We start from the raw sequence: 12,943 nt of genomic DNA on the forward strand, positions 1-12,943 counted from the left end.
ATAGACACAGAGGAGCAGTGAATGCGTCCTAGACAGGTGTGGTAAGCGTGAGCCTGTGCGTGTGTGTACAGGTGTGTATGTGTGTGCACAAGCTTAGTCATGGTAGAAAGGCAGAGAGCTCCAGAAGATGCTCAGTGCACATCCCAGAGGGGAGCAGTGGTGACAAAGGGGAAGCCAGTGTCACCTATTCCTCTAATCACACTGTACAGCTAAACTCTGAGTGAGGATAGGAGTTTATTAAATCAAACAACAATCACTTATTGATCGTCTGCTATGTGCTGAATAAACACCTATTACAAGACACTATCAAATAGAGATCAGTGCTAAACAATAGCTGGTTCAGTTCTGACCCAGTGGGGAAGGCAGAGGGTCAGTGTAGACTGGTGGTCTGGGGACTAATTCCCTGCAGCCACCAGGACAGCATACTTGGAAGTGCACAAAGCCAGGCCCAGGCAGAGTAAGGATTCCTCTGCCCAGGTGGCCCGCCAGAGGCGTGTCACCACCCAGCTCTTTGGAAAGTGCTTGGGCATGTGCAGTCCAGAAGAAGCCAGGAAAAAGTATGAGGTGCTCCCTCCTGAGCACCCCTGCCCCAACACTGGGACTCCACCCCACTAAAATTCCATCTGTTAAAAACTAGTAACCTCTGAGTGTTCTCCAGCTTTCTCCTTGCCACCTTCAGAAGGGCGTGTGGGCCTTGCCTAGGTTTGGTGATGGAGAAGGAGCGAGGAGCTGGTGGCCCAGAAGAGGTACGCAGGATCTACCAACCCCTAGTAGGACCCTTATGGGGCTCTCAGTCCTTCCACAATCTGGAAGAATTTACACATTTGCCACGATGAACTAAAAGATAAAAATGCATGGACCGTTTATTGCTGTGCGCCCCATTCTGCCCCTAAATTACAAACCTCCGACTTATGGATATCCATCCTAACAGCTTCGAGAGGCATCCTGAGCTCATGGTGCTTATTACCTCTATTACTTCAAAAACCTACTATGTGCTGGGCACGCTTAGCAAAATTAGGGGTAGGGAAAGAGGCGCGCTGAGGTCAGGGAAGGTCTCCTGACCAGGTTGAAGCTTCCCCCTTGTCATGACTTGGGCTCTTTTTCTCTCCCACCCATCTCACCCCATTTGCCCCACTAGAGGCATTGAGGGCCTGCCTTTGGCCCACTTCTGCCTCCACCAAGCATGAGCCATCACATACTCCCTCTGCCGCCAGCACCGCTATTCAAGATAAATGCAAAATTGTTGATACTTCAATGTTCCTACTCTCTTGCTAGCTCGTAAAGTAACACTGCTACCATAGTACAATACCCTGCCAAGGTCTAGGACAGCTGTGCAGCTTGGGGGTGGGCTGGGGCAGGAGACAGGCTGGGAACCACCCACTACTGAAAATGTCATGTCTGTGGAGACATTCTGAGGTCAAACAACTGATCCTAAAGCTCCAGTTCCCCGGATCTGTGGATCTGTTTTCCCCTTTCCAGGCCCTCAGCCTTTTCCTGCCTCTCATCTCTCCCTGAGACCCTGATCCTGTCTTTCTTGGCTTTGTCCTCAAACCTCAAGGAGAGAAACAAAGGAAGGAGCCAATCTGTGGAAAAGGGCTCTTCCAAATTCAGAAGTCTTTCACAATTCCTTTTGAAGGATTTAGAAGGCTTTAGTTAAAGGTACATATAAAACTAAGCAAAACAAATTTTAAGGTAATTATTAACTCCAGGAAAAAGAAAAAAACACAGGAAACATAACCATAATGAACTCTTTGACTAGCCATGAACAACACTCACATATTTCTCTCCCAAAAAGTAACTAATAATTCAACAAAAAGTTGGGACATAACCATCGCAGCAGAACGGAGGGAATGGCAGTGGGACATTGATGTGTTAGTGCCACATCTTCATCTTCCATAATAGGAAGCCAAAAGATAATGTCTAGAGTTGAGAAACACAGAAGTACATACCAGAACAAAATAGCTAAAAAGTGTAGGAGAGGGTATCAGGAGTAAGAAATTGCAAGACAGTGCTATCTGTAAACTGTATAAGCCATATTTTATTTACAAAATAACTCTGATGCACTACTTTGATTTTTTAAAATAATAATCCAAATTTTTTTAAAGCAAGCTGAATGCTGAAGAGATAATGTTGAAAAATATTTCCTTCAAGGCAGAGTGAAAAAACCAACAGATGCAAAATATGAGGTAAAAATAAAATGACACAAGGACAAATCTAGATGTCTAGATGCAGGGAAAAAGAGAAGATAGAGGGGAGGGGACAATTGAGGAAGTAAACAAAGGACATTTTCCTGAAGCAAAGAGAGACACAGGCCATCCGAGAAAGCATCCATTGAGGCCAAGAACATGAATATAGAGTCGGGGAAAAGAAATTCAGGTGACCAATAAACAAAGGAACCAATACTAAGCCATACATTCAGCTAAAGAAATACACATGATAATACCAATGTTTTCACCTAGAAAGCTTGATAATACCCAGTATTAATAAATAAGTGGAGAATGAGACACTCTGATAATGTGTTATTGAGAATGCAATGGTGCAACATTTTTGCAGGGCAAACTGGCAAAAAGCGATCACAATTTCAAATGTCTTTACTCATTGTTCCAGCAATGTCACTACTAGGAATTTATCCTTTGCATATATTCATTAAAGTATGACAAGATCTCTATAATCGTTCAAAAGTGCATTATGGTTTGTAGGATATGAAATGATCTAAATGTCCGTCGACAAGATACTGGTTAGATCCATGATGAGACAGGCACGGAGTGGGATGAGGGCAAGTTGACTGTGTTAAGTGTGCGTGGTGTGTACTTTCTCAAAAGTGAGTACTATATGCCAGTGTAAACGTTTTCTCCAGGATGGATGGATACCCCCTTAAGCAGTGAAAATGGTGGCTGTGGGGAGAGGGATTGTAGGCGAGGACTGAGGAGAGCTGCACCTTCCATTTTTATACTGTATGGAACTGCTTCACTCTTTGCATGATATTGTATTATTTTATACTTTAAAAAATGTTAGCTGGAGGGGCCGGCCCGGTGGCGCAAGCGGTTAAGTGCGCGCGCTCCGCTGCGGCGGCCCAGGGTTCGCTGGTTCGGATCCCGGGCACGCACCGACGCACTGCTTGGTAAGCCATGCTGTGGCGGCGTCCCATATAAAGTGGAGGAGGATGGGCACCGATGTTAGCCCAGGGCCGTCTTCCTCAGCAAAAAAAAAAAAAAGAGGAGGATTGGCGGATGTTAGCTCAGGGCTGATCTCACAAAAAAAAAAAAAAATGTTAGCTGGAGTCATCTGGGTGGTGCTATTATTGCTATCTTTGTTTTCTTCATAATACGTTTTGGTATTAAACCAAATAAATGTTTTGTTTTGGTTTTGTGTTGTTTGAAGGGATGCACTGAGGGCCCATAAAGATGAATAAAGAAATATCACATTTAAATGCACTTGGGTAAAATTTCAGAACTTAAGGCATAAAGAGAAAATCATATAAGCTTCCAGAAAGAAAAGATAGGTTACATATGAAGAAATGAGATTCAACCTGACATCAGATATTCAGGAAAATTAATTTGAATCTGGAATTCTATAGCCAGCCAAATTACTACCCAAAGTCAAGACAAAATAAAGACATTTTCTGAAATTCAGGGAGTCAGAAAATTTACCATTCGAGCACTACATATGAAGAAATAACCCAAGGTTTCCCATGAAAAGAAAGTAATTCAAAAAAGAATATGTGAAACTTTTTTTTTGTTTTTTTACTGGAAGCTGAGTGTAAGAAGAAATACAAACAGAAAAAGAATAGACCCATATTAATTTGGACTCTGATGCCTGGAACACTCTCCTTTGACCTACAGATGTTTAGTAATCTAAGGTTGTTTTCTTCTGAAGAGCTCCAGTCACACTACTTGATTCCACGGCAAATAATATTTATACAATTAAAAGATCATAATTAGGGGCCGGCCCGGTGGCGCAAGCGGTTAAGTGCGCGCACTGCGCTGTGGCGGCCCGGGGTTCGCTGGTTCGGATCCCGGGCGTGCACCGACGCACTGCTTGGCAAGCCATGCTGTGGCGGCGTCCCATATAAAAATGGAGGAAGATGGGCACAGATGTTAGCCCAGGGCCGTCTTCCTCAGCAAAAAAAGAGGAGGATTGGCGGATGTTAGCACAGGGCTGATCTCCTCACAAAAAAAAAAAAAAAAGATCATAATTACATGTTACAATAATATTATTTATATGGAGTTTAATATCTTAGACTCAATCTGTAGACAAAATATGTGATGAAATGAACAGAGCGGAATGTAAATATTATAAACCCTGACAGAGTAAAGGGGAAAATAGTGCTGAAAGCCAGGGAGCTAAATTCTCTAAATTCCTTTAGCTTCAATTAGTATGTCAAAAGCCAGGCCTGGTTGATTAGAGTTTAGGTTTCCGTTAAATGCAAAATTAGGTGACGAGCCCAGAGCAGATGTAGAAGAAGTGGCTCCAGTGATGTACTAGAGCTGTCTCTAACTGCTCCTTAGAGCTGATTGTCTTCATCTCTTCCCAACTCTCATTGGCACCATGTTGTCAGCTTGAAATTAGCCATAGTGGGAATATTTACACCACAGATATGGGCAAACACTATACGGGAGGGCTTTTTTCCTCCCAAGGAGACTCTTGCTGAATATTTACAAGCATACTGGTGGAAAGCCTGACCCTTCTGGCCTGAAGAATTGTAAGAGGAAAAAGAGGGTGAACGTGGTAAAAGCGGGTGGTGGCACCCACAGGATTAGATGGGCTGTGGGGGAACTAGTGGCATTCTCAGAGAGTGAAATCTTCTAAGATAGGAGCCAGCAAACTTTTTCTTAAAGGGCTAGATAGCAACTGTCTTGAAACTATTCGACTCTGCTGTTACAACTCAAAAGCAGGCACAGACAATACCTAAATGAATGAGTGTGGCTGTGTTCCAATAAAACTTATTTAAAAGACAGGTGGTCAGCCCATGGGCCATATAGTTTGCCAGCCTCTGGTCCAAGACAAACTCCACAGGAGGGCCCTTCAGATGGCACCGAAAATGACTCAGCAGCCACAGTTGGAGTTGGCTAGATAGCTGGATGTTTGAGCCAGAAGTCCCATCTCTGGCTCCCCATGGCCCCCAAGTGGCTTGCAGGGGATCCAGAAGTTCCTGTGTCCCAGGTGAACGGACACCAAGCTGCTATATCAGACAGGATTAGGTTTGGCTTCATAGTAGCTTTAAAACACACAATTTAGGGGGCTGGCCCCATGGCTTAGTGGTTAAGTGCACACACTCCGCTACCGGCAGCCCAGGTTCGGATCCCGGGCGCGCACCACGCATCACTTGTCAGGCCATGCTGAGGCGGCGTCCCACATACAGCAACTAGAAGGATGTGCAACGATGACGTACAACTAACTAGTGGGGCTTTGTGGAGAAAAGGTGGGGGAAAAAAAGGAGGAGGGTTGGCAATAGATGTTAGCTCAGGGCCGGTATTCCTCAGCAAAAAGAGGAGGATTGGCATGGATGTTAGCTCAGGGCTGCTCTTCCTTACCAAAAAAAAAAAAAATCACATAATTTAATAGTGGCTTGGAACACACAGGCAGATTTATTCTCTCATGTAAAAGCCTGGAGGTTGGCTATCCAGGGCTGGTAAAGTGTGAGAGACCCAGGTCCATCCGATCTTTCCGCTCTGCCATTCCTACGTGTGGCCTCATCCACGTGGTCCAAGTCGGCTGCTGAAGCTGTGTCATTAAATCCACCACATCCAGCAGCCCAGGAGAGGAAAGTGGAAGTGGGCAGCCCTCCCCACCCTCGTCCTCACGGATATGCAACCCGTGCAGTTGCATAGGGCCGGTGCGCAGAAGGGCCCACGCTTGGTTTAATGGTGGAATGTCACCTTCTTGAAATTCTTAATAATGTTATCTTTGAACTTGCATGTTGTAAATGAAGTCTGATGGGACAACAGAGCATGTACACAAACAGAGGAGATACGTGCAATACACATGTGTGTCATTGGCCCTTGTAGCCCTCGTTCTTGTGCAACGTAGGTAATGCCTGCCATGCAGCTTCCATAACATGCTTACCTTGTACTTGGATTACTTGCACTCTTGTACTTGCTTACTTGCACTCTCAGAAGGGCCTCCATGCAAGTGTTAATTTAATGCTCTGCTATTACTATTCTGAATTTTTAATTAATTTTATCTTTGAACTTGTTTTTGTAAGTGAAGTCCAGTAGAACAATGTAGGATGTGCAATACACATGTCTTCCATTCCTTTCCACCCTATTTGCATATGCACACTGTGTTTGCAATGTGCTGGGAGCACAGACTTCCAATGGACCCACAGTGTGTGGGATTTTAGCAAGACCCAAAGTGAGTACAAGGTGAACATGTTATGTTCGTGACTGAGTCTGTGACTGAGTAAGCGAGAGCTGACAGCCCTGAGAGGCCACGCTTTCCATTCGAATGAGAACTTGCTTCAAAGGCAGAAAGAAGGCAGTGGCATTCTAAGAAATACAACTAAGGAACCTGATTGTAACCTTTCTTCTTGTGTTACTTCCTTGTATTAGTCAATCACTCACTTTGAAAATGATGACATAAAAGATAGGGCAACTCATAGCCCCCTTTACCTTCAGTCCCTCTGTAATGATCAGTAAGGTGGAGGTGGAGAATGTTGGTACAATGTGAGCATATCAAAAAGTAAAATTAAAAAGTTGGCTTTACACAGCTTTTCTAATGTTTGGTATGAGTAAAATACAAATGCATACATGATCCAAGAAATATAAATTGTGTAATTTCTGTGATTTTGCTTAAGAGTTAAATGCTTTTAAAATTTTTATTTAAAACTGGTATTGCACAATTTAAAGATGAATGGTAAGATTCATAGTAATAGTGTAAAATTTTAATTTTTCTTTACTAAAAATGACATTAAACAGCAAAATAAAAAGACCATAACAAATCAGGAGAGAGACTACATAAGAAAGGGAAAACTTGAATCTTTCAGTACCTGTAGCAGTACTTTTTTCCTGCTTTTTGAACAAGGGGGCCCCTCATTTTCACTTTGCATTGGGTCCTGCACATTATGCAGCTGACCCTGGTAGCACGTTACCCCAGGATGCCGTAGGGGACCAGTCTCATCTCTCTGCTGGGGGCCCATGCCCCTATCCTCAGAGAAAGCAGTAGAGGTCCAGAGGACCCTGGTACACTGAGCACCCCACACACACACTTCGGTGGATACAGTAAGGGCCCTCATTTACCCAGATACCCCAATGGCATCTTGGGGAGAGGAAGGGAGAGGGACAGAGCTCAGAAAGACAGTGAGTTTTCCAAAAGTCTATGGAAGCCAGCCACACGAGGGAGTTCAACTCCAAACAGACCAAATACTCAGACTGAAAGGAGACTGTTCAATGTGAAGAGACAGGTCTATTGTTAAAGGGCAAGCCTGGGCTTCCCCACTGCACAGTGGGGGCAGGACTGCTCAGGAAGATCCTAATCTCCTTTGCAGATCTGAATGGGGTGTGCACATTTGCAAGCCTGCTGCCCTGGATCCAAAGCACTTTCTGTTTGAAACATCCTCCTTTCTGCTTCCTCCTCCTTCACTCCATCTCCTAGGACAGTAACCCTTGGTCGCCTGGCTAACTTCTCACCTTTCTACACTCAGCTCAGGTATCTCCTCCCCCAGGAGGCCTTCCCTGACTCCCCACCCTGACTCTCCCCTCTTCTGGGCACTCATTGCAGTCTGCAACCCCTAGTTTCAGAGGCGCAGTCTGAGAGACAGCAGGCAGGGCACTTGCCGTCTGGCCCACAGGCCCAGAGAGGAGGCCTTCCTGCTGCTTACTCACCCTCTCTGAGCCTGTTTCTCCACAGGGAAAACGAGGGTAACAATACCAGACCCACCAACCTTATAGAACTGTTTTGTTTTGTTTTTTTGTTTTTGTGAGGAAGATCAGCCCTGAGCTAACATCCAATGCCAATCCTCCTCTTTTTGCTGAGGAAGACCGGCCCTGGGCTAACATCTGTGCCCATCTTCCTCCACTTTACATGGGACGCCGCCACAGCACGGCTTGACAAGTGGTGCGTCGGTGCACACCCGGGATCCGAACCGGCGAACCCCGGGCCGCCCAGCGGAGCACACGCACTTAACCGCTGCGCCACTGGGCCGGCCCAGGACTGTTTTTTAATTTAGTTTTTGAATACAGACTACATACACCTAGTACACAATTCAAAAGTAATATAAGGGCAAATAGTGAAAAGTCACTCTCCTTCCCCCTTCTCTTCTCCAGACTCCCAGTTGTCTTCTCCAAAGACAATCCCTGTCACCAGTTTCTTCAGCTCCCTTCCATAGATGCTCCATGTGTTTTAGAGCAAATATATTATACATCATCACCTGTGCAGCTTTCCAGGCGAGAATGCATAACCTGAATCTAACTATGAGGAAGCGTCAGACCAACCCAAAATGAGGAAAATTCTCTTTTTTAGAAAAGTGATAGTTACAAACCATCAATATCACAAACCCAAAGATAGGCTATGAACATGTTCCAGAATTAAGGAGAATGGTGGATTAAATAAAAGCACTGTATCCATGTTAAATTTACCAGAGTGGGTAAGTGTATTGTCATTATGTAAGAGAACTCCTTTTTTAGGAAATACACACTGATGTATTTAGGGGTAAAGGGCCATGATGTAAATAACTTACCCTCAAGTGGTTCAGGAAAAAAAAATGTGTGTGTGTGTTTGCACATGGCGAGTGGGGGGAGGGCACAGAGGATGAAGCAAATGGGGTAAAATGTTAACAATAGGTGAATCTGGGTACAGTGTTGATGAATGTTCTTGTACTATTTTTATTTTTGCAATTTATGTTTAAATTTGAGACTACTTCCCCAAAACATTGATGTTCATTTTTGTGGGTTCCATGTTTGCAAATTCCTCAACTCGCTAAACTTCATTTGTAATCCCCAAATCAACATGCAGAGCCCTTTCACGGTCATTCCCAGACCTGTGCAGAACAGCGACAAATCTGAGTCGCCAACGCACGTGTTCCCAGCTGAGGCTGCACAAGGCGACGCTCTGTCCTCTTGTTTCAGCTCGCATACTGTAAACAAGAGTCCATTCTGAAGTCTATTTAGAGCCATGATTTTCAGTTTTGTGCTTTTTGTTGGTGATTTTGCTGTTTGAAATGGCCCCCAAACGTAGTGCTGAAGTGCTGTCTCATGTTCCTAAATACCAAAGGCTGTGATGTGCCTTACGGAGAAGATACATGTGCTAGATGAGCTTCGTTCAGGCATGAGTTACAGTGCTGTTGGCTGTGAGTTCAATGTTAATGAATCAACAATATATATTAAATAAGATGTCTTTAGACAGAAACACACATAAAATAAGGTTATATGTGTATTGATGGGTTGATGAAAATATTGTGACCAGAGGCTCTCAGGAACCTAACCCTTTATTTCCCCTGGGAGTGATGGTTCAGTATCTGCTAATTCAGGGTTTGTGGCGACTTTATGGAACAGTATTACCATGAACAACAAGAATCAACTGCTTATATATATAGATATTTCCTGCACAAATGACACTGTTCTGTACCTCATATTGTTTTAACAATATTTTCAGAGATCATGCTATTAGTCTATATTCATTCTTGTGAATAGATGCCTGGTATTCTCCGTATGGATGTATCCTAATTGATCTAACTAGTCCTCTAGTGACAGACATTTGGGTTTTACCTTTTAAAATGCAAATCTGATCATGTCACAGCTGTGCTTAAAGTGCTTCCATGGCATCTCCTGGCTCTTGGGATAAAAATTAAAGTCCTTAACCATGACCCACCAGACACCCCCACACAGCTTCCTTGCCTCTGCATGTCTCCCCTCCAGCCTTCTCCCCCTCCCACCCCAATATTATCCACACTGCCTCCTGCCACAGAGCATCTGCACAAGCTTTCCTCAGGGGACATCTTCCCCATCCCTCCCCTTGACCTGATTTACTATCCTCTTCCTTCAAACCTCAACTTCACGTTCAGTTTTTGTTCGCCAAGGTATCCTTGGGCCCAGCACAGAACCTGCCGTATAGAAGATGCTCAATATACTTTTGTCGAACAGTCGAAGGAATGAGGCAGGAGGCAGGCAGGGAGGGAAGCCAGCTGGTAAGGATTATGTTTATGTGGGTCTCTTTTGACCAAACCCTTGGTCTTAAAATCTTAGTGGAATAAAAACTGTACAGCTGCCTTATCATCTCCTCTTGGGCTCTCAGTTCCTTAGCACTGAAGTGATCTCTGTTGAACTGGATAAGTGATGATGATGCGAAATCAGTTAGTCCTGCAAAGTGACCCTGAGGAGGTTGCTACCTTCCTGTGCCAGCTCCTCATCCATGAAAAGAGGGTGATGATGTCTGGATCTGGCTTGTTGTGAGTAACACACCTGGCACTTAGCCCACATTGCAAGGCTCTCTTCCCTCCCTCCAACTCCAACAATCTCTAAAAGGTTGACCCTGTTGTCTAAGAACATCCTCAGCGTATTGACTCAGAACAAAAGATCTGAATACAAAGATCAGTTACAAGCCACCCTTCCCCATAGGCTCTTTCCTACTCTTTCTCCAGTCCAGAGATGTCTGCTGGTGCCAGGCTGAGGGGAAGGCACCCGAAAGGAAGTGTCAGAGCCAAAGTGTTCTCCTACCTCTCTGGGGCTGATCACCCTGCCCCTGAGCAGGGAGGGGCGGAGCTCTTCCGGGGCTGTCACCTGGTCTGTGGCTCCTTTCCATCTTTGGGTGACTAGTTCTAATCTTATGGATTCTCTAAAACTATATGAAACTTGTAGTAAAACCCACGTCCTCCCCATATGCCAAAAGGCCCGCATCACATCCTCCTAATGACCACCACTCCTTTTCCTCTGTTTTTGGTTGCAAAATGAATCAAACTAGCTCACATAAAATACCTAAGAGAAAGAGAGAAAGAGACGGAGAGAAAATACACGGGGGACCTCAGACACCCAGAATCCACCCAACTACTTCTCACCACCTACCACCCACCTCCCTGGTCTGAGCCCCCTCCTCTCTCCCCTGGTTTATAGCATCACTCCTAGCTGATCCTCCGTGCCTTAAATCTGTCGCCATGTGTGGGGTTACCAGAAAAAATGCAGGACATTCAGTTAAATTTACATTTCAGATAAACAAATAATTTTTTATATAAATATGTCACAAATATTATATGGGATATACTTCTACTAAAAAATTATTCGTTTATCTGAAATGCAAATTTAACTGGACACCATGAAGTTTTATTTGCTGAATCTGGCAACCCTATCCATGTAGCAGCCAGGGCCATCCTTTTAAAATGTAAATTAGCTCATAACATCCCTCTGCTCAAAACCACCGATAGCTTCCCATCTCCTAGCAAAGTCCTAACCATAACCTGCCTTCCCCAGTACTTCCTGGATCTCATCTCCTACACCCTCTTCCTCAGCCACTCAGTCCAACCACACTGGCTTCCCTCTTGTGCCTTGCTCTCCTCCCAGATAGCCGCACTGCCGGCTCCTTCACCTTCTTTAGGTTTTTGCTCAGATGATATTACCTTCTCAGTGAGGCCTTCTCTGACCACCCTTTTAAATAAAACTGCAGCCACATGATCTTCTATCACCTCTCCTTTCTTTTTCCCCATCACATGTGTCATCTTCTAATGTATCACATTACACACACACAACAATTTGCTCTCTGTCTCCCCACTAAAACATATAGTCCATGAGGGCAGCTACTGCATGTTGTTCAGGCTGAATATCCAGCACCAGAACCCTGCTTGGTACACAGCAGACACCCGGCAAATATTTGTTGAGTCAATGATGAAACCTGAGGGCAAGAAGGACGGCCAGTCAAGTCCAGAAACAAGGGGGTTTGGTTTAGTTTTCCTTTCTAGCAGCCTGGCTCTAGACTTCCTCCACTTACTCATCTTGCTCAAGGGCCCCTTTTGCCACCTTCCCACGTCTCTTGAGGACTTTTCAGGCGCACCATCAAAAGACTAGGTTAATCTGATTGGCTCAGCTCACCCCTCACCCGCCCTTCTTCCCTTCTTCCCTCCCTATCTCTCTTTGCCACTTACATTTTTAACTTTTTTAATAAGTGAGTAATATTTCTAAAAATATACTTTATTTTCTTATTATGTCAAGTGTGAAGAGGAGTGATTTGGGGGCTCTGACAGCCACGAACAAATGCCACTAAATTTCTCCCTTGTGTCCTGTCCCAGGCTCAGGTTCCTTGCAGAGAATTACCAGCTCTCTAGTCTGTATTAGCCAGGAGAGGACAGGCTTCACTTTGATAGCAAACAGCCCCAGAATCTATCACGTCAAACAGAAATTTACTTCTTGCTCATGATACATTTCCAAAGTGAGTTGGCAGGGGCTCTGCAGTACCAAGTCTCAGATGCCCAGACTGATGGAGGCTCTTCTGAACTGTAGCTGGGTCATCTGGTCACCCTCTTCAGAGCAGAGAGAGAGAGATTCTTACCTCTGGTTCTGGTTCTTAAATGCATCAACCCGGAAGTGAGGACCATTTCTTCCACTCACAGCCCTTTGTCCAGAATTGGTCACATGGCTGCACATAATTGCCAGACGGCTAGGAAATGTGGGAGAACACGCAGATATTTGGTAAGAAGTAGCTGTCTCTTCCTAGGCACAATCTCGGGGAAGAGGAGGAGAGGCACAGTGAGTGAGGGGTCTGTTCAGACATAGGTGTTCATCTACTCACCCACTTCACCTCCCAGTGCTCAGGGAACTCAGATGAGCCCTGGCTATCCAAGAGGAAAAGATCAAATCTGAGCCAACTCTAAGCAGTTGAACAGGCCAGACGGCAGTGAAGAAATAAGATGACTTTATACAGGCATGGTGCCTCCCTCTCCGTTTCCTGATCCCATATCTGCTGTGGAAAATACTAACTTTAACTTTCATTTCTCCCAGTACTGACACTTTTCAAAGCGCTC

This window comes from Diceros bicornis, chromosome 2 (genome assembly GCF_020826845.1).
Source record: "Diceros bicornis minor isolate mBicDic1 chromosome 2, mDicBic1.mat.cur, whole genome shotgun sequence".
Lineage (NCBI taxonomy): Eukaryota > Metazoa > Chordata > Mammalia > Perissodactyla > Rhinocerotidae > Diceros > Diceros bicornis.